The sequence below is a fragment of the Pinus tabuliformis genome, chromosome J, assembly GCF_031772625.1.
Source record: "Pinus tabuliformis cultivar Carrire ecotype Pingquan chromosome J, CPIR1, whole genome shotgun sequence".
Taxonomy (NCBI): domain Eukaryota; kingdom Viridiplantae; phylum Streptophyta; class Pinopsida; order Pinales; family Pinaceae; genus Pinus; species Pinus tabuliformis.
The window spans coordinates 1,560,940,657-1,560,967,416 of record NC_142295.1 but is presented as its reverse complement, the minus strand read 5'-3'; positions in this window follow the sequence as shown (position 1 = coordinate 1,560,967,416).

The following is a 26,760-nucleotide window of genomic DNA, read 5'->3' as shown; positions in this document are numbered from 1 at the left end:
GTGGAATTAAGTCAATCCGACGAACGGTTTGCAAGATATCGACTGCCCTAGTTTGAAGCCGGAAACTGCTGAAACTGAAGCTGCAACTGCAGAAGTAAAGATTGACTTGCGTGGCCTAGAAGATCTCCTCTTTGGAACTGTGTTGTAGGTTCATCTGAACCTCCTCTGAAAGCTGCAACTTTTGGTGGTGGAATGAAGTCAATCCGACGAACGGTTTGCAAGATATCGACTGCCCTAGTTTGAAGCTGGAAACTGCTGAAACTGAAGCTGCAACTGCAGAAGTAAAGATTGAATTCCGTGGCCTAGAAGATCTCCTCATCTGAACTGCGCTGTAGGTTCATCTGAACCTCCTCTGGAAGCCCAAACTTTTGGTGGTGGAATGAAGTCAATCCGACTGTCGTTTATGAGATATGGTCTGCCCTAGTTTGATAATGAAGCCGCTAATGCTGATAATACTGATCTAGGGTTTGCTATTGCTGATATGAATCAGATTTATTGTACTATTTCCCTCTGCTGAATTATTGAAGATAAAAGAAGATTTGATCAAAGGGTTTCCCCACACATTGTGGGGTTTGTCCCTGGCTAGCTGCCACAGCTTGTGTCTCTTGTCTTGGCTTGTTTTCTGTCAATCGTTTAATGTTCTATATGCACTTTACTTTATGTACATGTGATTGCTAATCGGTGGAATATAATAAGAAAAAGAAGTAAACTGTTATAAGCATAGAACATATCATAATTTAACACTTTTGAACTGTTTCCATAAATGCAGTAGAAATTGTACTAGCTTTAAATGGATGTGATAATGAACAAAAGTGTGCATACTTGGTAAGTCTGTCAACTACCACCATGATGACACTCTTTCCCTCAGACTTGGGTAAAACTATGATAAATTCCATTGAAACCTCCTCCCAACATTGGCTTGGAATGGATAAAGGTTTTAATAGACCCAGTGTCTTAATTGTTTCAACTTTATTTTGCTGGCAAACCAAACATTCCGCCACAAACTTTTGAATATCTGATTTAAGGCCATCCCAAAAAAATTCCTTCTTAACCCTGTGGTAAGTTTTTAAAAATCCTGAGTGCCCTCCTAAGGGAGAAGTGTGCAATTCCATAAGAATCTTTTGTTTTAGCTGGGAATTCTTACAGAGGTATAAGCGATCTACCATAACGAATCATTTTGCCAGCTAAATGTATCAGAAGTACTGGAATCTTGTTGTAGCTTTCGAATAAGTTCCCACACTTCTTCATCATTCTTCCATTCCTCCCTTGCTTCGTTTATCCAATCTGGTTGGATAATAGAAATGGCACACAACAATGCTTCCACATCCTCATCCTTTCTTGAGAGTGCATCTGCCACCACATTTTGCTTCCCTTTTTTGTAGATGATTTCAAAGTCATAACCCAACATCTTTGTGACCCACTTTTGTTGCTCTTCAGAGGATAATCTTTGTTCTAAAAAGTATTTAAGGCTATCATGATCCGTTTTTACCTTGAAGTGTCTTCCCATTAGGTAGGGTCGCCATTTCTTAAGTGCATGGAGTATTGCCAACATTTTCTTCTCATAAATAGCTTTGCTTAAAAACTTTCCCTTGATTGGACGACTTTCAAAAGCAATGGGTCTTTCATCTTGCATTAGAACAACACCAATTCCATTTCCTGAAGCATCACATTCCACAATAAAGGTTTTTGTGAAGTCCGGTGTAGCTAAGACCGGTGCTTGGCACATTTCCTCTTTAAGATGTTCAAAGGCCTTTGTTGCTTCCGGAGTCCATGAAAATGAATCTTTCTTCAATAATGTTGTTAGAGGTGCTGCTATTCTCCCATAATTCTTAACAAACTTGCGATAATACCCTGTCAACCCAAGAAATCCTCGCAGATGCTTTATGGATGTGGGGATTTTCCATTCCTTAATGGCTTTAATTTTGCTAGGGTCTACCTTAACTCCTTCATGAGATACAATATGACCCAAATATTCCACCTCCTGGACTCCAAAGAAACATTTGGATCTTTTTGCATATAATTGTTTCTCCTCCAATAGTTGTAGCACCCTGTCAACATGTTCAACATGATCCTTCCAAGACTTGCTGTAGATTAGTATATCATCAAAAAATACTAACACAAATTTTCTAAGGAATGGTTTGAAAATTGAATTCATCAAACCTTGAAATGTTGAAGGTGCATTGGTAAGGCCAAAAGGCATGACCAAAAATTCATAATGACCCTCATGAGTTCTAAATGCTGTTTTCGGAATGTCTTCAATCTTCATTCTGATTTGATGATATCCCGAACGAAGATCCAACTTGGTGAAGTAAATTGATCCATGCAATTCATCCAGTAATTCATCAATAACAGGAATGGGGAACTTATCTTTAATAGTGAGCTTGTTGAGCTCCCTATAATCTGGACACATGCGCCATGATCCATCCTTCTTGTGCACCAATACTACTGGAGCTGAGAAAGAACTTTGACTCGGTTGAATTATACCAGCCTCTAGCATTTCTGCAACCATACGTTCAATTTCACTTTTTTGGACATAGGGATATCTGTACGGCCTGATGTTTGGAGGAACACTTCCTGGAATCAGATGAATAGCATGATCATGATCACGCATAGGTGGGAGACCTTTGGGAGTCTCAAATACCTTGGAATGATTGTCCAGGACTTTTTGGAGATCTGGAGAAATAGATGATTCCAATGTGGAAACATCTAGCGAACATAATTGTGCAATTACACCTCTTTGCTCCTTTTTTAGAAGCTTTGTCATACCATTAGAGCTGATTATCTTTCCTGGTTTCCCTGCAATACCCCTTAATTCAACTTCCTTTCCTTCCGTAGAAAATTTGATGAAAAGTTCTTGAAAATTAAAAGCTATTGTACCCAAGGATTGTAGCCATTGGACTCCTAGTACAACATCCACACCTCCCATTGGAATGGAAAGCATTGGGCTAGTCAATACATATTCTCCCATGGATAGCTTGATATTATGGCACTTTCCAGAACAATTTATTGTTCCTCCATTTGCAATCATCACTTGACACTCTGGTGCTGGATATAGGAAGCAATTCAATTCTTTTGCTACCCTACAATGAATAAAATTGTGGGTGCTTCCTGAATCAATCAACACTATTACCTTTTTCTTCTTGATTTGTCCTTCTATCTTGATGGTTTGAGGAGTGGTAATTCCCGCCAATGCATTACAAGATATGGTCGGATTTATTTGTTCTTCATCTAGGCTTTGTTCCTGGAGTATATCTTCTTCTTTTGACCTTTCTTGCTCCTTTTCTTCTTCCTCTTCACAATCTATGTAGAATAATTTCTTCTCAGCACACTTATGACCTTTAGTGTATTTGCTATCACAACTGTAACAAAGCCCTTTTGCTCTTTTTTCTTCCAATTGTTTTGGTGTCAACCTTATAGGTTGTGGAAGACTAGGGGCAACAACACTTCCGTCTTTATAGTTGTGAGTGGTATGCTTCCTGGTTGCCATAATTTTGCTTTCCATTTTTCTTGCTAACCTGAATGCCTTCTCTAATGAATCAGGTTCCCAAAGGCGAACATCATGTTGGATATTATCCTTTAAAGACCCTATGAACACATCAATCCTATGCTCCTCTGGAATATCTTTTACCCTTATGTTCAATTTTTGGAACTCCTCAATGTGCTCCATTATTGAACCCTTTTGTTTGAGACTTATCAATTGGCTAAAAAAAGTGTTGCTTTTTGTATCTTCATAATGTGCTATCAATTCTTCCGTAAAAATTGCCCAAGTGATAAATTGTTTACGAGAGAAAAGCCATTGATACCATACAAACTGATTTGGTTCCAAATATACAGTTGCCATACGTACCTTTTGTGTGTTTTGCACATTATTGAGATCGAAGAATTGCTCCATCTGTAATATCCATGTGGCGGGATCCTTGCCATCAAACTTCCTCATATCGATTTTTGGAATATGGTGATTCTTCGATCCAACATTAGCGTCTATGGAATCATGATTAACATTTCTTTTGTTCTCATCATGAGTTTCCTTTACTACCTTTTCACCATTAGTGACCCTTTCTTGTAGCAACTTCTTCAATTCTTCCATGTTTGTCTTCAAATCTATCTTCAAATCTGTCATGTCTCTCTTCAAATCTGTCTTCGAATCATCCATCTTAGCTTCCATTCCCTTTATCTTAGATTCCACACCATTTATCTTAGATTCCACGCCACTTATCTTAGCTTCTGTTAGCTTTTGTGAGCGTGACATTTGTTGCACTTGTTCTTGTAATTTTGATATATCATGTAGCATTTCTTCCTCTTCTTCATGAGTCATGCTAGAGCTTTCAGGTTCCTTACTAGGTGTTTGCATTTTCTTTCCTCGGGGCATCAGTTACCGATAATAATGCTTTACTATGCCCTTTGAATTCTGTTAAACCAAGCTTACACAAAAATTTTAAAAAAACTACACACCTTTTTTCACTTTATAGAAGCCTGATATTGAATCTGATGTATCTCTGTAATTTTGGATCATCCAGTTTTGAAATAGCTAACTGTAGTAGCCTTCCACGTCCTCTTTCCAATGCCACAAGTCTGAGCCAAATTGGATTCTCCAAGGAAGAGTTATGTGAAATCTCCCACAGTGACTTGATTTTAGACTGGTTCAGTAGAGCGAACTTGTACGACGTGCCACGAGTCACTGTTTCAACCTTTGAATCTGAAACACACATACAAGAAACTACAGTCTGTCCTCTTTCTGTACCTTCTTATGAAATTTCAATCTGATCCCCAGAGAGAAAGTTATGACGATTTTCCCCAGGTCACCTGTTTTGAATGTAATTCAGGAGTCTGCAAAAAGACCAACTTCCTCAGATCATATCTCCGCAAATATCACGCGAAAAGCTCTGAAATTTGGACCCAAGGTTCAGCGCGATTTCTTCTCAAATGGGTTTTTTTTGCGACTTCTGAAACGTCACAGAAAAAAAGTTATAGCGAAAATTCCACGATGACCTGTTTGGAGCAGCGAAACCCTAGAATCCAAAGCTCTGATACCAAATGTTATGAAACCAGCTCAAGAAAAGATAGAAAAGATAGATCAACGCCTTAGAATTCAGCCTCTTCGAGGGGGCAACCTCCTTTACATTACATAAATGAACAATTCTTGGATGATACAAATGACAAAACCTCCTTTCTATATATAGGAGTCTAAGGAGTCACAATATAATCCAGCCGACCTAACAATAATAATATAAAGCCACAAAAATAACAATAGAGGGATTCTATGGGGCACAGAAATAACAATATGGGGGTAATAGGGGCACAACAATATAAATAAGGGGTATAACTACAATAGTAATGGGGTAATCACTAGTATTATAGGGACCCAACAGACTGTTTATGACCATTGTCCGTCACGTATATTAAGTTCATTCTCGTGATGAGGCAGAAAACTTAGTAAAAGTGGGTCAATTGGCAACATAAGAGAGCATTTGTTCAGTATGAGCATGTTTTACTTAGACACATGACACCGTAGAAGGACTGGGGTGAAGGCAGTGACAAATTAATGTGTAACACACCTGAAGTCTACCTATTACCTCTCCATCTCTATCTACATCTCTACCATCATCCTCACATCTCCAAGCACAGAAAGAAGTTGAATTTTCAAGGGGAGAAGCAGCTACAAGAGCTCCTATAGGAATTCCTGTAGTAGTTGATCCCATTAAAATCTAGCATCAGCAGCAAGAGGGTGCAAATATGAAGGTTGAAGAAGACACTTGAAGCTCAGATCTGGCCAAATAAGAACCTGCACAAGGCACAACCACACATCAGCAAAAGAAACAAAGGCATGCTACACAGAGAGACAAAACAACACCTCACAGCAAATGAATTTGGATCTCAGGTAAGTAACTAACCCGCTCCTCTGTTTGCATCTGTGTAATTAGAAGGCATGCAACAACAAAGAGATGGTTGAGGTTGAATGAGTGAAAGGTGGCCAGTTAGCTTAGCCACCTTCATCTAGTTGACTCCACTCATCCGAAGATGTCACCCACAGGTGCGCATAGTCAACTCCAGAAAGATGTCAAGGAAAAGTAGTGGAGGAAGTGTGAACTCTGATGCAATCATGAGGGATGATTATGAAGAAATTACCATGATGACAAGGTAGGTGGGGACCAACGGTCCAAATATGGCCAATGTGTTATAGACATATTTGGGCACTGCAAACCCCAATCTTATATGTTGATAAACTAAGGGCTCTTTAACCCCTAAAATTGTTCTTTCATACCCTAAAAGATCATGGTCAATTGATTACATCATTCCCAAAAGTTCCACCTAAAAAACCACTCAGAACTAGCCAAAACTAGACCATACTGGCTGCTCCACTGTCAGGGTGCGATGCATACTGACTCCTACACTAGCCAAGTGCGAAGCATATTGAAGAGGCCTTTTGTGGGGTGCGATGAGCGAGAATGGACAATTGTTTGAGACAGTTTTCTAATTGGATGCTCATGGAATCTTCTAGAAACTTCTCCAATGACACTTGCCTCTCTGAATTCGCCCAGGGATGAGTAAGAGATCCAATAAATCTCCAAGTGGAACCAAGAACAACAAGTGGAATGACACTAATCAAAAACCTAGAGATGACTCACACCTTTGCAAACATCTATAAATGGATCCCTCATCTAAGAGATCTAAAGGCTGGAATCTTGTAATTTGTAAGGAAGTGTTGATAGTTTGTCGTTGAGAAGGAACATTGCATATGCTGGGAGGATGATGCTAGATCATATAGCTCGGTTGTAATTCTCCCTTATATTTTAATAAAGTTTTTTGAGTTTTCCTCCATACAATCGTGTACTTGTGAATGTTGTTATTTTTGAATGCCATTGTATGTTCAATGTATTTTTGATTCTACATTGTTTATGATATAATAGATCGAGATGCTTTGATGGTGTTTTGTTACTTTGATTCTATAGGTATTCTTTAAGTGGGACAAGTAGGAGAGGAGTTGCAAGCTCTATCAAAGGGGAGAGAAATAAAGAAAGGAGTCAAGCGAGAGATCTAGTTTGGTCCCTTCGCTTCTCTCTTATCTATCATACATAGAGGAAATCGCAAATTGCTTTGATGGTTTGTTTCTGGGATAGCTTCCAATCCTAGTGGGACTAGCAGATAAAAAAGACACTAGCTTTCCCGGAAACAAAATAGCGACTCCACTAGGGATCAAATAGATGTTTGTTGGTTGTTATTTTACTTTGTTTTATAAACTATAGACGAAGCCTAAAGTTATCCAGATAGCCTTCGAACTACTCTTGCTTTACAATTGCAAAGTAGATGAATACCACTTTAGTCAATCTCCGGTTTAGTTTATGAGTCGAACATCTAACTTACAAGAATTCTAGATGCCCTTTTGGTAGCTCATTAACCTCCCAAGATCATACCTCTGTACTTTGCTCTTTACTGTCCATAATAGCTCTTCTTAACTCACTGAAATCAGCTACAAGTTTGAGCCAAAACCCATCTCAATTGCACTCCCTGGCCCATCGCACTGTCTGTCACTGGAAGCCAGTATGCATCTCACTTCCCGAGTGTAGTAGGTAAGATTCATCCCTATTTCTGTGAAGCACAGGTGCGATGACTGAGTAATCCTATTTCTCTCCTTGAAATATGGGGCTTTTGTCCTTGTTTTCAGCTCTGTTTAATTGTTTTTGCTGCTTATGAACAATATCTCATTACTGAAGCCTCTTTGAATTACATATACCAGCCTCCATTGATTAGGATTAGTAAATGTTTTTATGTATTTGTCCATCATTTACAATCCTTTGTTGAAAAGCTTCTTAAATCGATTTGTCATTTTGGTGCAAAAAGTGTCGTAACTATCGTTTTGTGTCAAAAAAAGGAGTCTTGTAAAGTCTTCCTTCTCTAGATAGTCGATTGGAATTTTTTGTCGTGTATTTGATTTGAATTGTTAATATTTGAAGTGTCAAAAACATTTTTCTATTTGAAATCGAAAAGTGTTGTTTAGTCTTCCTTTCATTTTGAAAAGAAATTGTCAAAATGTCGCTTTGAAGAAAATATTTTATATCTATACTTAGTTTTCCTTTTTGACATTCTTCACATTAAGGGGAACGAAAAAAAAATACATGCATTTGCATTTGAATTTATACTATGTGCGAAAAATGATTTAGGAAAACTGCATTTAGTATGTGCTCTTTTCTCTTTGTTTGAAAGAATTGTAATCTTCTTTCCTTAGTAGCTAGGATTTTCATTGCTAAAAATAAACAATGATTGTTTATCATTTTAGATTGCATATTTAGGAATTTTACATATACATCACATGGTGAACCATTGAAACGCAAAATTCTAAACAAGATCAACTCTAAAATAAATTTCAAAGAACTTAACAACGCTTTAGAACCTAACGCAACACATCTAGAGGTCTAGGCTAGAGACGTGTTCCAGCGTTGTAAAATATAGTAACTATCATTTTCATCAAAGGTTGGGTGATTTCACCTCTTTGATACGACAAGTGCTAGCACAAACTTGTGCTCCCTGTACCATCGAGTATATATTGGGAGACCACAATAGGCTTATATCCTTTATCCATAAGAAGTCGTGTCTGCCACCCTATCAATCGAAATGCACTGAACATAACATTCAGGAAGATTGACTGCCGTACACAAGTCCTTGGTAATTTCTCTTTAAATTATCACCAAGGTGTAAATTGCAGTTTTGCAATTGGTTTGGTAATCCCTCTGTCTAGATTTCCAGAGTTGTCACTTTTGTTCCTTTTCGTCTCCTTAAAAGAAAAGGTCCATTTGAGCACTTGTCACTTCAGGCTCATTAAAAATCGAAGGGGACTAAAGTCATCTTTAGCTTTTTCTCGACTCTTAAAAATTGAAAAAGAAAATTTGTGTCAAAGCATCTTTAAAATTTATTAATTCAAAATAACATCCCTGTTCCTTCGTTGGTCTTAGGTTGAGATAATGGAATCCACCAATCAAAGAATCCCTCTTGAGGGGAATCCTAGTCCATTTTCTTCTTGGGGAAATATTGGTGCTCTGTATATGGCCACATTGTCCCTTCAAGGAATCACAATTGGTCTGCCGGTATCGCTATTCTCAACCTCTGTCGTTCAAAATACCGTAATTCCTCAGCAATCGAATCAGCAACCATTTGATATTGAAGTTGATCCTTTACCTTCTACTTCATTTATTTCTCCCTCCCCTTCTTCTTCTTCGCTTGGTGAAAATAGTAATACTAGTAACCAAGTAGCTGAGAAGAAGAAGAAAGGGAAGGAGAAGAAGAAGAAGAAGTCAATTAAGCAAGGGGTGTTATAGACATTTTTGTGCCTTACAGCTATAAGCATGAAATGTCAATAATCTAAGGGATCCAAAGTCCCTAAACATGTTGTTCCTACCCCTAGAGGAACAAGGCTAACAAACCACAGCAATTCACAGAAGTTCTCCACCAGAAACTGCTCAAAAACAAGTCAATTCAGGATCAATTCAGAGGCTCCACTGGTTGTCTGCGCTGAAATGCAAAGTCTGCACTGGTTACCTGCACTGCAACATAGGTAGAAGCACTACGAGGGTGCGTTGAGCGGGAATTGACAAATGGCAAGTTCATTCAACGAGGTGTCAAGACCCTGGAAGCTTCCAGAATCTTCCTCAATGACACTTGCCTCAGTGAATTCGACAGGTGATGAGTAAGAGGTTCTCAACCTCCAAGTGGAAGCAAGAACCTCCAAGTGGAAACAAGAACTGACAGAGGGAGAGGACACTAGTCAGATCTCAAGCTGACTCATCCTCTCTCCAAACATCTATATATGGATCTCTCCTCCATGAGATCCAGGAGGCTGGAATTTTGTTATTGCAAAGAATTGTTGTTGGTTTGAGATTGAAATCATTGGGTGCTTAATGCTTTGAAGGGAGGTGAAGATAGGAATTTCATTTGCTGGGAAGGAGATGCTAGATTGGAGCCCTCTTGGTTGTATCTCCTCCTGAACCTTGTTATTCATCAATAAAGCTATCTTGGTTTCTCCTATATACTGATGTATCTTTGATGTATGATTGCATTAGCATGTTTAGTTTATTTCTAATCCTGAACTAGTTATGAATATGAATCTATGTCTTTGTGTAGTATTCTCTTCTTGTGATCTTGCAGGAACCTGTTGAAGCTGGGTGAGCGAGAAGGCAAGTAGCTGGGAACTCTCAAAGAGAAGAGAAACCCGATTGAGGAACAAACGGAAGACACCGGTTAGTCCATCCATCTCTCTTCATTCTTAATTCATAAAGGAAGAATACTAGAATAGCTATTTCTGTTTGTTGCTAAGGCACTGTCACACCTTAGGTGGATAGGATCGCCCTGCATAGGCATTTTTCCCCACAACAAATTGGTGACTCCACTAGGGAGATCTGTTTAGTCATTTTATTTGTGTCTCTATCATTGTTTGTTTCATAGACTCAACAACAACAATCGAACTGCATCTGCTATTCTCAGATGCAAAGTAGACAGCTACTGCTTTGATCCAATCACTAGATTTGTCTATGATCTGAACAATGGACTCACAAATGATTTGATGATCCTTTGTGATAGATCTTAGCCCTCCCTCAAAGCATCCCTTTGATTGTACCTTGCTTGTTGCTTTTATTTGGCCTGAAACCGTAGATTAATCAGCAAATTGTGACCCATAACCCAGTGAGAAACTCTCGTTTCTCCTTCAGCGCAGACCCTGTGAAGAGGTTCTGCATTTCAACACAGGTCTCGTGAAGGCTACCTGCGCTGAATGTCAAAACCTCTGTGTTGAGGGTGCGTTGATCCAGTTAGGCCTTGTGCAGCTGGGGTTCTCTGCTCTGTTTTGCCTTGTTTTGATCTCTGATTTTTGCAGCCTGTAACCAGCATAGGTACCTGTCTGATAACTCCTTTTCTCTGCTTAAATTCCGCCTCCTTTTGTACAAAAAGACTGTGAGTGTTTTTATGTGTTTGTGGCGTCATTTACAGTTTTCCTTTGCAAGAGTGAAATAATCATCCTGTAGCCCTTGATTCAGATCTGTTGATTGTGATCTTAGGAGAGAGTTCATTGGTTGTTTACAGTTGATTATACATTTACTTTTGCTTTTGATTTGAGTTTGTCTCTTTTAAGTGTCGAAACAAGTGTTCATTTCGAAGGTCGTAAAGTGTTGTATTCTCTTCTACCCTTTCTGATTTCGAAAAAGTAAACTTGTTTGTATTTGTCATTTAAAAGCAAATTCAAAGTTGTACAAAAAGCTTTCTTTTTAGGCATCAATATTAAGAAAGCAGAAAACAAACACCTGCATTGTGCATTTGCATCTTGATAGTTTGCATGCTTGATTTAGGAAAAGTGCATTAGAGTGTGTTGATTGCTCTTTGAGAAAAGATGGTGTCTTTCTTTTCCCTTTGTAGCTAGGATTTTCATTGTTGAAAAGATATAAAGCTTGCTTATCATCTTTAGACTGCATTTAGGAATTGTATCATACATCTCGTGGTGATCCAGAAAGGCAAACTTCTAAAAAGATCAACCTAAAATAAATTGAATGAACTTAACAACGCTTTGCAACATAACGCACAACATAGAGGTCTAGGCTAGAGATGTGTTCCGGCGTCGTAAAGCCTGGTGACTGTCGATCTCGCTGATGGTGGGTGATTCCTCCTGAGGGACGATGGCGCCAGCACGGATTGTGCTCCCACGTATTGTCGCGTATATATTGGGAGACCCCTATAGGAATATAACCTTTATCCATAGGAAGCCATGTCGGCCGCCCTACTGATCGCAATGCACTGAACACAACATTCAGGAAGATCGACCGCCCGTACACTAAAAAGTATTATGCGGTTTTGCGAAAAGTTTGACACACCCTTTGCCTAGAACTCCAGAGCAGTTTCTTTTGGCCTTTTTCAGACTCTATAACAGAAAAAGTCCATCCTAGAATTTGTCACTTCGGGCTCGTTAAAACATCGAAGGAGACTAGAGTCATCTTTAGCTTTTTCTTGACTCTTTAAAAGTGAAAAAGCAAGTTGTGTCTAAGCATCGTTAAAAATTTATTTTAAACGGAACAATAACCCTCTATTCCTGCGTTGATATTTAGGTTGAGAAAATGGGGCACACCAACCAAGGAAGGTGGAAATCCTAGTCCCTTCTCCTCTTGGGGAGATGTTGGTGCGCCCCATATGGCCACATTGTCGCTTCCAGGACTGACAATTGGCTTGCCGGTCTGGCTCTTTTCAACCAATGTCATTCAGAACACCACTATTCCTGAACAGTCGAATCAACAGTTAGACCAGACCAGAGTTACCCACCAGCCTTCTACTTCATCTAATTCTTCCTCTCCTCCTTCCTCTTCGCTTGAAGGAACTGGTAAAACAAAAAACCAAGTTCCTAAGGAGAAGAGGGAAAATAAGAAGAAAGAGAAGAAGAAGAAGGAGCCAAAAGCGACTGGGGGCAAACAAGTGTCTTCTGACAAAAATCCACACACAACACTGACTAGGCCTAAATCGCCATGTGTCATATGCAAGGGAGACCACTTCCACAGAGATTGTCCCTGCATCCCTCGGATACTAAGGGACTGGTCTCCCCGTTTGCACAATTCGGTGGCGTCAACCTCTGATAGCCATGTTGACAGCACACCATCAACTAGTGAGAGTGAAGCCACAGATAGAGAGGGAAAGCTAGATTTCCCTGCAAACTGTGTGAAGGTGACCATGCCATCCACCGTTGTCCCTTCTTAGACGAGGCTAAAAGAGTTTTGGAAGATCGCCCGGTTTTACCAGTGCAACTTCCTCCTGGATATCAAAAGCTCTTGCCAAGTCCTTCACCAGTTGAGAACCTGGCTGGCCTGCTCAGGTGGTCAGCCGAAGCACCTATCATTGAGGATGAACAGTCCGAATCCATACCTGATGAAAGTCAAAAGGTCGAGGCGGCAGTTGACCCGGTCTTGCCTTCAGAGGTTCTATCTTCGAATGATACCATCACAGAAGAGAATAAAGACGACATCATCCAAATTCTCTTCATCAACACAGACTCCAACGAACAAGGGGGAAATTTTCCCATTCCTTTATCACAGGAAGGAACTTCGTCAGAGTCATACCCGGCCATCTATTCGGTCCCAACACCAAGCAACCTAGTTGTGTCCTTCGACTGGAACCAACTAGGCAGACCCCGGTTGTCAGCCAGTATACCATTCAGAATTATCGTCCAAATATACAAAATGGTAATGGCTGGCACAATCATTGATGAAGGGGCATCTGTGAGTATCCTTTCCTCTATTGCTTGGAAAGCGCTTGGTTTTCCAGCGCTTTTGCCTAAAATGAGAAATCTATCAGGCTTCGATAAAGGAACCAGTCGACCTTTAGGGATTCTTCCCAATGTGCCAATCACATTGAAAGGGAAGACCGTTCAAATGAACGTGATGGTCGTTCAAGGACCCTTGGATTATAACCTACTCCTTGGACGAGACTATATATATTGCATGGGAGCCATCGTCTCCTCACTCTTTAGAGTAATGTGTTTTCCGCACAAAGGAAGAGTGGTCAAGCTCGTGGACCAGCTTTCATTTCCCGGATCACGCATCGCAAATAGTCATACACCATCCCTAAACGGTCTCTTCGCGCAAGAAATGTCTCAACCCACGGTCCATCCTCTAGATGAGCGTGAGTGATTCGGAAGGATATGACTGGAACCCAGGGGGCATGCGTCCTGGTCTGCTTCGGCAGGAAAACTCTGGGTATAGGATAGGTTTCCGCGGGAGAATATGACTAGTACCCCGTCCGTGATTGGAAGAGGGGTTGTTCTGGAATAAGATTCTTTTGTCAAAGTTATGTGTTTGGTGCTCGTTGTCACTCACCTTTGTTCATCTCGGTGGACATTGCCGAAGAAGTGTTTTATTCGTGGCCGTGAATGGAGCAATCTTTGGTAACCTGAAAGAGGTAGGCCTTTCCTGATTAAACAAATGTTTTGGCGGACAAAGTAAGGGTAACCTTGAAATCATATTTTATACCTGGGGGCATGCAAACCTTTTGGAGTGCAAGCAAGGGGCGGCTATTTATTTTTTAAATTTTTAGGACCTCTAACCCTTTAAACTCGTAGGATTAGTCGTTTCCGAACTTGCATAACGAAAGGATCCGGGGCAAAGCTTTGTAAGATCTAAGCTCCACAAAAAATAGCATCTTCAATGAGACATTCTTATCATATGACTGGATTAATCGAGCAGTTTTAGCACACAGTTCATGCTCGTTAAAAAATAAACGCAAGATTCGAGCAGTTTTAGCACATAGTTCATGCTCGTTAAAAAATAAACATAAGATCGAGCAAGTGTTTCAATCCGCATTTAAGCTCGTTAAAAAATGAACTACCCGGTAAATAACCACTGCGAACGTAAATTATCAGCCATTAAAGCCTTGGTCGTGTTTGCACCGTCACCTCCACTTTTCCATTGGTCGATCGTTCACCTCCATATGATTGTTTACCCATTTTGAGGAACAGCTGCGAAGAGTGATTTCACTAGCCATCCTTGTGACACTGCCGTGATTGGAAAATTCCAAGCCTTACCTGGAATCAGCTGCTAACCCGTTTCATCACTCGTTCCTCAAAAGACGAGTCTTCTTTAAGCTCTTTTCATCTGACTCGTAAAATATGAAAATATTGTCGAGTTTTGGCCTTCCAGCTCGTTAAAGCGACCGGAAGTGCTATCCCTCCTGTAGATTTTAATATTTTTGGACCTGAGGGATTATTGCACAAAAAGATCGAGCGCTTGTTTTGTTCGGCTCGTTAAAACTATCGAAAATTCATCCCTTCTGTATTGTTTTATACTTCTTCAGACTTAAGGGATTAGATGACGAAAAAGGAACTTTGGAGTTACCTTTACGTACCTTTTCAGACTCTCTAAAAATGAAAAGAACTAAGTTATCTTTGTCGTTAGACTCGTTAAAAGCATTAAATAGCGACAAACTTGTCTTTAGACGAGAATGAGTTTCACTATCGCTAGGCTCGTTAAAACATAGCGATAGGCTTGACAGAAGGGCAAGTTATAGAACAAGCATATGTTATCCTCCTCAAGCTTGACAAAAATAAAGAGGTACTGGTCAGCAATGACTGGGGAAAATTGGGAGAAACTCAAGAAAACTTTGATGGTAGCAAGTCGCTCTTGAACATGACACTTTTCCTCCGTACCACAATCGGGTTGGGTTGTTTCATTCACCGGTCACATCACCATGGTCTCGCCATACCATCCATATTTGGGGTAATGCTACCGATCCATCGCATAAGTGTCGCCATATGTTCAAGAGAAGTCGTTCAGAGAAGTCAACCGTGTCCCATCCACTGCCGTACATTATCCTTCATCCTTTCATGACCACCACCCTGAATCATATGTCATCAGATCGTTTTCACCTCCATCAAAATCATTAGCTCCGTTCCGTGTCATTGATGTGGGATTCATTAAGGCCCTCCTTTGACGGATCACTTCTTGTCGACATCAGCTCATTATCCAAGAAGTTGATCTAGGAACACCCCCTTCAGTACTTTGAAGCTTGCATGCCTCAATGGCAAGTTTCTCACTTCCGGCGACAGGTATACATCAATGACCTTCGACCGAAAGATTTTGCGTGGTGTTCAACGCCAAGTCCTTTATTCACACCACGCGAATTGTACTGCAGTACCTTGAGGGTCATTATCATTATTGGTGATTCCTCTCGCGCTTGTTAATGGTTTACCTCATTGGCCGGTAATCAAGCGATGTCTTTCCATGTTCGAATTCAGAACATTTCTCACATGGATCAACTTGTACTTAGAGTGAAGATCGAACGAGTTTGAAGACCCCGGATCTAGTTTCATCCATCCGGGCTGCGATATATATTTAGGAAAGATAAAGGCATTGACATGTACATCATTGCAACAGATAATCATCGTACCCAAAGGATGATAATTTCATCAAAATTATCAGTCTACCATCAGACGATTATCTGTTCTATGTAAAAAAAAATGAATTTATAAAGCTGAGCATGGGAATGCCCGCCTCAGCTAGATCATGAAAGTAGTATGAAAAATAATGTATTGTATTGTATCTTATTACAGGTCTCCTCCCAGCATTGGATGAACTTCAGATCCCCTAATAAATCATTTCACCCGATAAATGGCCTCATACTTTAGGGGGCAACTGTTATAGACATTTTTGTGCCTTACAGCTATAAGCATGAAATTTCCATAATCTAAGGGATCCAAAGTCCCTAAACATGTTGTTCCTACCCCTAGAGGAACAAGGCTAACAAACCACAACAATTCACAGAAGTTCTCCACCAGAAACTGCTCAAAAACAAGTCAATTCAGGATCAATTTAGAGGCTCCACTAGCTGTCTGCGCTGAAATGCAAAGTCTGCACTGACTACCTGCACTGCAACGCAGGTAGAAGCACTACCAGGGTGCGCTGAGCGGGAATTGACAAATGGCAAGTTCATTGAACGAGGTGTCAAGACCCTGGAAGCTTCCAGAATCTTCCTCAATGACACTTGCCTTAGTGAATTCGACTGGTGATGAGTAATATGTTCTCAACCTCCAAGTGGATGCAAGAACCTCCAAGTGGAAACAAGAACTGACAGAGGGAGAGGACACTAGTCAGATCTCAAGCTGACTCATCCTCTCTCCAAACATCTATATATGGATCTCTCCTCCATGAGATCCAGGAGGCTGGAATTTTGTTATTGCAAAGAATTGTTGTTGGTTTGACATTGAAATCATTGGGTGCTTAATGCTTTGAAGGGAGGTGAAGATAGGAATTTCATTTGCTGGGAAGGAGATGCTGGATTGGAGCCCTCTTGGTTGTATCTCCTCTTGAACCTTGTTATTCATCAACAAAGCTATCTTGGTTTCTCCTATATACTGATGTATCTTTGATGTATGATTGCATTAGTATGTTTAGTTTATTTCTAATCCTGAACTAGTTATGAATATGAATCTATGTCTTTGTGTAGTGTTCTCTTCTTGTGATCTTGCAGGAACCTGTTGAAGCTGGGTGAGCGAGAAGGCAAGTAGCTGGGAACTCTCAAAGAGAAGAGAAACCGGATTGAGGGACAAACGGAAGACACCGGTTAGTCCATCCATCTCTCTTCATTCTTAATTCATAAAGGAAGAATACTAGAATAGTTGTTTCTGTTTGTTGCTAAGGCACTATCACACCTTAGGTGGATAGGATCGTCCTGCATAGGCATTTTTCCCCACAACAAGGGGGCAACCATGAATCATTTGGTGAAAATCCGCACACTAGATCTTCCAGATTTCCTTGTGTAATTTGCAGAGGAAACCATTTTCATCGATATTGTCCTTTCCTTCTGTAGATCTTGAGAGAATGGTCTCCCCGCTCACACCGTCCAGTGTCATCAACCTATGGTGATCATGTTGACAGCACACCATCAACTAGTGAAAATGAAGTTAATGGACAAAAAGGAAAGGTCAAAATTCCATGTAAGTTATGTGAAGACGATCATACCCTTCCCCGTTTTCCTTTTTTGGATGAGGCCAAGAGAATCTTGCATAACCATCATGTTTCACCACAGCGACTTCCATCTGGATATAAGAAACTCACCTCAAGTCCTTTACTAGTTGAAAATCCAACTAACATAACTCGACCGTCAGTGAAAAACCTATCGTTGAAAGAAAATCTTCTAAGTCCACATTGGACCAAAGTCAACAGGTTGAGATGGAAGTTGACCCAATTTTACCTTTGGAAGGTCCACCTTCATATGATACCATTCCCAAAGAGAGTGAGAACGATACTGTTCAAATTCTTTTTGTTACTTTAGAGTCCGATGAACTTGGGGGCAATCTGCCCGTTCCTTGACAATAGGAGGAAAATCCCCCAGTTCCTAATACTGAAGGGGCCAATTCAACCATTTATTTGGTACCCCCTCTGAGCAGTCTAGTCACTTCCTTTGATTGGAATCGACTAGCAAGATCTCGCCTTCCTTCTAATGTACCATTCCAGATCATAGTACAAGTTTACAAAATGATCATGTCTAGCACTATCATAGATGAAGGGGCTTTAGTGAGTATCATTTCCTCAACTGCTTGGAAAGCACTTGGTTCGCCATTGCTTATGCCTGTTACACAAAATTTGTCAGGCTTTAACAAGGGAACCAGTGGACTGTTAGGGATCCTTCTTAAGTTACCAATCACTTTGAGAAGGAAAATCGTTCACCTGAACGTGATGGTAGTCCCAGGACCGTTAGATTACAATCTACTCCTGGGATGTGACTATGTTTACAACATGGAATCTATTGTTTTAACACTCTTTCGAGTTATGTGTTTCCCACATGAAGGCAAAATTTTCACTATTGACCAGCTTTCATTTCCCGGTTCAAACACATCTTCAAGTCAAACATCATCCCTAAATGGCCCTTTTGTGTCAAGAGTGTCTCTTCAACCTTCATTCCATCCACCTAATTACCGCAAGTAGTCTGATGAATGTAACAAAGCTTAGGGGGCATGCACCCTTGTCCATTTGGAGAACAAACCCAGCTGAAAAGATAGGTTTCCCTGTAGGTTATGTGATTGGAAGTTCCATCCCACACCATTCACTTTTGTCCACTCTGGGGAAAAAGCCAAGGAAGTGTTTTTGTCTAACCGCTGACAAAAATAATCCTTCTTAACCACAGTTATTCCCATATGGTTACTGGAGACTCTCCTTTTCTCGATGCCTGGGGGCATGCAAACCTTTTCAAGAAAGCGAAAAATGACCAATTTCATTTTTTAGCTTTTTAGATTTTTTAGCTTTTTAGTTTTTTCAACTTCTTAGGTTAGGTGATTGGTTTGATCCACCATTCACTTTTGTCTACGCTGTGGACGAAGCAAAGGAAGCATTTGAACCATTCCCTGGATGAAACCATCCTACCTAACCTCAGTAGTTCCCTAGCTTTCTAGTTTTTTTAGATTTTTAGTTTGGTCGTTCCTAGCTTACATAAAAAGGAAAAATGAGCATATGTTATCATAGAGTTCAAGCTCATTAAAAAATTAACCTACCATAATGAGAAATGTTTCCACAAGGTTTAAGCTCGTTAAAAAATAAACCTGCCACTGATCATATGTTCCCCCAGATTTCAAGCTCGTTAAAAAATGAACCCACCTTCGGTAAATAACCTTTGTGATTGCCATTCTATCTACCTTTTGAACCTTGGGTGTGTTCCTACCATCACCTCCATTCTTTTTGCTGACCATATAATTCCACTTGATTGTTTACCTTTTTGAGGAACAGCTGTGATGAGTGGTCATGTTAGCCACCCTCTTCACATCACCATGTTTTGAGAAGTTCCAAGATTACCTGAAACCAGTTGCTACCCTAAACACCACTCATTCCTCAAAAACAAGTCTACTTTAAACTTTTTTCAGACTCGCTAAATATGAAAATATTGTTGAGCAGTTGGCCTCTCCAGCTCATTAAAGTGATTGGAAGTTCCATCCCTCATGTATATTTAAATATTTTTAGACTTGAGGGATTATCCCACAAAAAGAACGAGCACTTGTCTTTTATGGCACGCTAAAGTGATAGGAAAAGTCATCCTTTCGTATTATTTTATCCTTTTTCAGACTTAAGGGATTATGCTATGAAAAAGAACTACTGGAGTTTCCTTTTCGTCCCTTTTTAAACTCTCTAAACATGAAAAGGACCGAGTTATCCTTGTCATTAAACTCGCTAAAACAATAGCGACAAACTTGTCCACCCAGACAAGAATGAGTTTCACTATTGCTAGGCTCGCTAAAACATAGCGACAGGTTTTCCCGAAGGGAAAATTATAGAACAAGCATATGTTATCCTCCTCAAGCTTGACAAAAATAAAGAGGTACTGGTCAGAAATGACTGGGGAAAAAGGGAAGAAAACTTGAAGAATTTCATTGGTAGCAGGTCACTCTTGAACATGACACTTTCACTCCATCACTATGATTGAGTCGGGTTGGGTTACTGTTATAGACATTTTTGGGCCCTACAACCCCAAGCATGAAATTTCCATAAACCAAGGTCTCCTAAGTCCATAAAAGTGTTGTTATAACCCATAAATGAACAAGGTCAATAGATTACAGCTTCTGCCAGAAGTTCTCCATGAGAAACTGCTCAAAATTGGTCATAACAGGATCATTGCAGCTGCTCCACTGGCTAGGTGCGTTGCATCTCACCAAAATACACTATGAGGGTGCGTTGCATTTCAAAAGTCCCTTCTTGTGGGGTGCGATGGGCGAGAAATGACAAATGGCAGTGTCATTTCACGAGGTGGAGAGGCAATGGAAGCTTCCAGAATCTTCTCCTGTGACACTTACGTCATTGAATTCGACCAAGGATGAGTAAGAGGCCATCAGTCTCCAAGTGGAAGCAAGAACTATCAGAGAGAAGACACTAATCAAATCACAAGATGACTCATCCCCCTTACAGATATCTATATATGGATCCCTCATCCCAGAGATCTAGAGGCTGGAATTTTTCATATTGTAAGGAATTGGTGTTGGTTTCTTGAGACAAACATCAGATTGTTGGGTGATCTAAGCTTTGTTTGAGGTGAAGAGGGGATTCTTTGCTGGGAGTTTGATGCTGGGTCGAAACAACTGGTTGTAACTCCTCTCGGCTCTTTTCTTGTTTATCAATAAAAGCTATTTGAGTTTTCCTCCATGCTTTTGTGTCATTGATGCTTGTTACATTTGTATGGTCAATTTACATCTGATCCTAGATTGTTTATGATTATAGATCCATGTATTTTTATAGTGCTATGCTTCTGTGATCATACAGGTACTTTGTGAAGCTGGGTGTGCAAGGGAGCAGGTAGCTGAGGACTATCAAAGAAGAGAGGGATCAAATCAAGAGATTAGCGCAAGACAAAGGTTGGTCTTTCTGTTCCTCTCTATCTATAATTCATAAAGGAAAAACAAAAGTAGCTTTTCTCTGTTTGTTTCTGTTACACTAAAAAATGTCACCATGACTATTTACAGTTAGTATGGCTCAATCAACAGTCATACTACCCTCCTAGGCAAGTCTTATGCCTCTGCTCTCCATGTCAAACTCCAAAAAAGAGAGAAAGTCTTGTATAAATGTATTTATCTCTGGGGACGCAGGTTCTCTCAACCTTACCTGCGGGGACGCTCCCAATGTTCACAAAAGCTGCGTCCAAAGACGCTCTGTATGTAAAGGGACAGGTGCGTCCCCCTGTAAAGGTTAGAATGCGCAAGTTTCATCTTTAAAAAGTTACTTGTGGTCATTTCTAGAGCATTCTAGAAATTTGTTCGACGTGTATTGGGCGCCTCCAGATGGTTCATGCACTCCTATCAAAGAGGAACTTATCCCATCAATAAGGGAGCTATCCCACCCAAGGAGGGGATTATCCCATTGATGGTGGACCTGATTAACCTCCTCTTGAGCACTATAAATATAGGCATTGGGCCAGAAGGAGGGGAGGTTGAAGCTATACATTTTCTAAGGGTAAATGCTGCAGGAATTAGGACTTCCATTTAGAAGCTTGTGAGGAGAGATTGCCATCTTTGCTTGTTCTATTTGGAAGTGGGTGTGCTTTGTCAAAGTAAAGGAGAACTCTTGACGGACCCTGGGAAGGACTTGCACAACACCAAGGCTCAGGTTGTATTTGTTCTTTTTGTTACCTATTAATGCAAATGAGTCCATTCTTCTCAATAACTTGTTGTTTATGAGTTATTTCATGTGCTCCTTGGTCTACATGATGAATATGCTTTGTTTTATGTTATAATCAGGTGCTATTTAATTGTTTGACTGTTGGTGATTACAGGTTTTGGAGAAAAGGAGGAGCTCATCCAGATCAACAAAGCTTGGACTTCTACAACAGCGTTTGGACAAAGGTAAGAACAAAACACTTGATATCTCATATCATAATGCATGTTTAGAGAAGGATAGATCTTATTTGTCTTGTTTGTCACTAGAGAGTCTTAGGCTCCTAGGGAGGTTGGTTGTGTCCGCACAATCGACTCTTTCCGCCTGACAAATTGGCGACTCCGCTGGGGAATCCATTGATGTGAAAAGTCTTTTCCTTTGTATGAACTTTGCTCTGAGAAAATTAGTTTATTTTTCTGGTTTTTGGCTCTGTGATTCTGTCTCTGGGTGGGTTAGCTTAGGATTAGTTTTATTTTGGTTTTTCTTGAGTTTTTCAGTAGGACGCACCCTCTGAGTGCTGCACAGTGCGTCCCTGGACGCACTGTTGCTGTGTGCACAGAGCGGGCCCGCACCTGTTCCAACGGGTCGCCTGCGTCCCCCTGCTAAAAGTTGAGAAAACTCCATTTTTTGCTTTTTTACTCTTAGATTTTGTTTTTTCTTAGTTTTTTCTGCCCAGATTCATTAGTCCCTTGCCAAAGATCTTCACCTGAACTTGTTTCTATAGCATTGAGTGTTTTAGTGGATTTCATCGAAGTATAAGCCCTAGGGTTTGATTTTGAGTAGGTCTTGTAGTGACTTTGGCGGTAGGAGTTGTCAAGCCTTAGATCTCTCTGGTTTTGTCAGCATTCTAAGAAGTCAGACCTGTCATAAAGTCTACCTGTGAGAGCAACTTACCATTGAGTTGTCTTTTGGGCCAATTTCGAAGTGCTTGTTGTTTAAGTCTTGAATTCCATTTTACAAAAAGAACAAAAAGATTTGAGTTTTGTTTTGACTAGTCTTTTGATTCTGCATTAGCTAGTCCTTGATTTGATTTTGATCAAGTAAAACAACCTAGAATCATCTTTGTGAGCTTTTGCCTTGTTAGGTTTGTTTAGAGTAATTTCTCTTTTGATTTGCTTGTGAGTCAAGTTTTCATAGTTTTTGTAGCTTTTGAGATTGTTTTGTGTTAAGATAGGTTTATATGCTTTATTAAAAAGAGAAAATACAAAAATATCTCCTTTGAAAAGTTTTGTTTCAAGTAGCTTTGAAAGTTTTGAAAGAGAAAGAGTTTTTCGTGCAAGTAAAGAGTGGTCATGTTTGTGTGCTTGAAAAGAAAAAGAGAATTGTTTCTTTGATTGTCTTTTCTAAGGAAGTTGTTTTCTCTCTAAAATTTGCATTCTCTCAACTCTCTTAGTTAAGAATTTCATTGAAAAAGGAAAAGTAGAGTAAATCATCTTAGGTGCATCTTTGTAGTGGTTGGAGTCGAGTCTACACACCATTGGTTTCACTTCCACTACCTTGTGACTTTAAAGAACAACCATAAAAGTAACGCTTAAAGTAAAATCGAAATAGTAACTTTTATTTACTAGGGCTCTGAAGCACCAATTTAGATCAGGCTAGTGTCTTGGAGTAGGTGAGTAATTAACTCTCCAAGACAACAAAACCAAACAAGTAGCTTATCTTGTGATAGATTAAATCCAATTGTCTCATTTGTACTCTGGGAAAGCTCCTCTTAAAGGAGAAGCACGAGCTCGTGTCCGAACCAGTGAGGGGATCATTCCCCCCTCGTTGGGAACGACGCCAGACACGCACGTATTACAAACGGTAAACCTCGGATTAACCATTGTCGAGGAGCCAGGGGTCACTTGTCGGTAAACCTTGGATTATTGTCAAGGAGCCGGCAAGGGGATTGAGCTTGCTACTCTGCCCTTGCGTGTTTTCGGAGTTTAGACTGTTCCCCCAGGTGCATTTGTTGTGGTTGGTAACCTTAGTGGCCATTATCTTTAGGATTCTACCGAGGTGACGGTGGAGGGAAGGTCCCACTGTACCTGGAGCAGACGTCGGTTATACTCACTTGGATTTTCTGGGGGGTTTGCTTCACTCGAGACGGTTAAAGTGGAGGAACTTGGTCCAGTCTATTCATTAAGCAGGTTGCCGGGGTAACTGTTCCACCCGCCATTTCTGTACTGAATCCAGCGAGGTTGGGCTTCATCACCAACTAGCGCTTTTGGTCCGGAAGACTACTGTTTGTGTTTGGTTTGACGCCCTAGATTCTTTAGGCATGTGATTCAAATTTGTTTGGTTCTTTAGAGACTTTAGGTGGTTTGATTTGAAATTTTATTTTGTTTTCGTGTGTAGTAGTTAAAATTTTTTAGCTGTGGCGGAATTACCGAGACAGTCCCATAGACTTCGAGGCCAGTCTCCTGAAGTTGTTTCTGTGGCCGAATTGTTGAGAAGATCCCGTAGACTTAGGGGTGAACCTCCTCAAGACGAGTCCAGTCATCTAGAAGGTTTAAAGGTCCTTGTAACTCCTCCTAGTGGCAGTAGAGTAGGTTCACCTGAAGAAGGAGAATCTTCCTTGGTGGTCCATCTAGATTACCAAAGTTTAGAGACAGGTTATAATCCCGAAGCTGTTACAGTTTCTGAGCTTGTTGGTAGTTTTTCGTCTGCTAGTGATACAGGCGAAGAACCAGAAATATCCGAACCTGTTACTCCGACTCCTAGTGTTCCTGATTCACCGAGAATAGAAAGAATTATCACCGAAAATCTTCCTGTTGGTTTGATTGCTATTGAAGAACTTGTTCCAGAGGAAGAAATAGGCGTCTCTGATCCTGAAGATCAAATTACCCTTGATCTAAGGGAGCGTGAATCTATCTTTTACAGTCCTCCTAGAAGTACTACTTGGCACCTTTCGTTAACCAATTATTTAGACAACTTTGGGCTAGGTTTTTCTACACCTCGTACTCCTTTTCCACCTAGAGGTATTCATACTCCTGTAAATATGTTTGGTCAGTCGTCTGTGTTTACACAAAGTCCTGAATCTTTTTTACATGGCGGTCCTTCTATTCCTACTGGGTATCAATCTCTTTCTGGTACCTTTGCGGGAGCATCTCCTCAACCCGTTGATCATGGGTTATTAATTGGAAACAGTGGTAATGTACCATTGGGTGTAGGAGACATTTACATGATGTCAGGTTCAGTTCCCGTTTCTCAACCTCAAGGTGGCCAATTACCGCCTGGGGGGCAACCGCAGTTAACGCCTGGGGGGCAACCTCAAGGTACACAAATCGTGTCTGGGGGGCAACCTCAAAGTCAGTATGTACCTATGGTGCAATACATGCCTCAAGGTCAACCCCAGCCTCAATATGTACCCCAGGGTCAACCTCAGTATCAATATCAACCTCAAGGATGGCAACCTCAAGGATGGCAGCCTCAAGGGTATCAACCCCAAGGTTATCAACCTCAAGGGTACCAACCTCAAGGTCAAGGTCAACCCCAGTATCAGTATTTACCTCAAGGTTATCAACCTCAAGGTCAATACTCGAGTCAAGGTTATCAACCGCCTCAAGGTCAGTCATATGTTCCAAGTATGGGAACTGCACCTTACAAATATCAATCCTACCCTCAATCCGGTTATGGATCTCAGTATCCTCAACCTGTTACGGGTCAATACCCTGGAATGTTAGTGTGGGATCCATCACAGGGTCAACAGGTGTTGCAGCCAAGTATACAGATGGTTCCTCAAGCTGGACAACCCGTAGTTTCTGGTCCAACCCAGCAACCGCAACCTGTCTAGTCAAATGTTCAAACTTCTGTAACTTCGGTAGTTACTCAGCCGCCAATTTCACCTAGTACTCCATCTCAAACGGCTGCTGCAACTACCGCTACATCTACCATACTTACTTCTGGAGTATCGACGGCTCCAGTTTCTATTGTCCCTGTTACCACACCTTAGACATCTTTACCGTTGTCTAGATCTACGATTCAAACCACGGTCCAGATGCCTGCAGGTCAGCCTGGTATAAGTACGGTTGTCACTACTCAACCTCCGTACCAGGGACAGTACCAACATGGGCAAGCTATCCAACAACCGGTTTACCAGTATCAACCGTATCCTGGGTACACTTATCAACAACCTCAACAACCCCAGTACGGTCCGGTTAATCCTGGTTTTCCAGGAGGATATAATATCCCAAATGCCATCTTTGCTTGTTCTATTTGGAAGTGGGTGTGATTTGTCAAAGTAAAGGAGAACTCTTGACGGACCCTGGGAAGGACTTGCACAACACCAAGGCTCAGGTTGTATTTGTTCTTTTTGTTACCTATTAATGCAAATGAGTCCATTCTTCTCAATAACTTGTTGTTTATGAGTTATTTCATGTGCTCCTTGGCCTACATGATGAATATGCTTTGTTTTATGTTATAATCAGGTGCTATTTAATTGTTTGACTGTTGGTGATTACAGGTTTTGGAGAAAAGGAGGAGCTCATCCAGATCAAAAAAGCTTGGACTTCTACAACAGCGTTTGGACAAAGGTAAGAACAAAACACTTGATATCTCATATCATAATGCATGTTTAGAGAAGGATAGATCTTATTTGTCTTGTTTGTCACTAGAGAGTCTTAGGCTCCTAGGGAGGTTGGTTGTGTCCGCACAATCAACTCTTTCCGCCTGACAGTTTCTAAGGCAGCTATCACACCTTAGTGGGATAGAGCAGTTCTATATAGACACTTTTCCCTCTAACAAAATGGCGACTCCACTGGGGACCTAATTAGTTTGTTTGTTTATCATTCTTTGTTGTTTGTTTCATAAACTTACAAGTAGAATTCGAACTGCATTTGCCATAACAAATGCAAAGTAGACAACTGCTACTTTAATCCATCTACTGGATCTGTTTACGATTTAAACGACTGATTCAAAAACTATCTGATTGCCCTTGTGATAGCTCTTAGATCCTCCTTAGATCTACCCCTGATTGTTGCATTACTGATTGCTTTTTGCTCGGCCAAAACCCAAGAACTGAACTGCAAACTGTGACCCGGAACCCGAACAAAGTCTCGTTTCTGGCCCAGCGCAGGTACTGTTCAGAGATTCTGAATTACAGCACACTTCCCAAGTGGACAACCTGCGCTGCATTTCA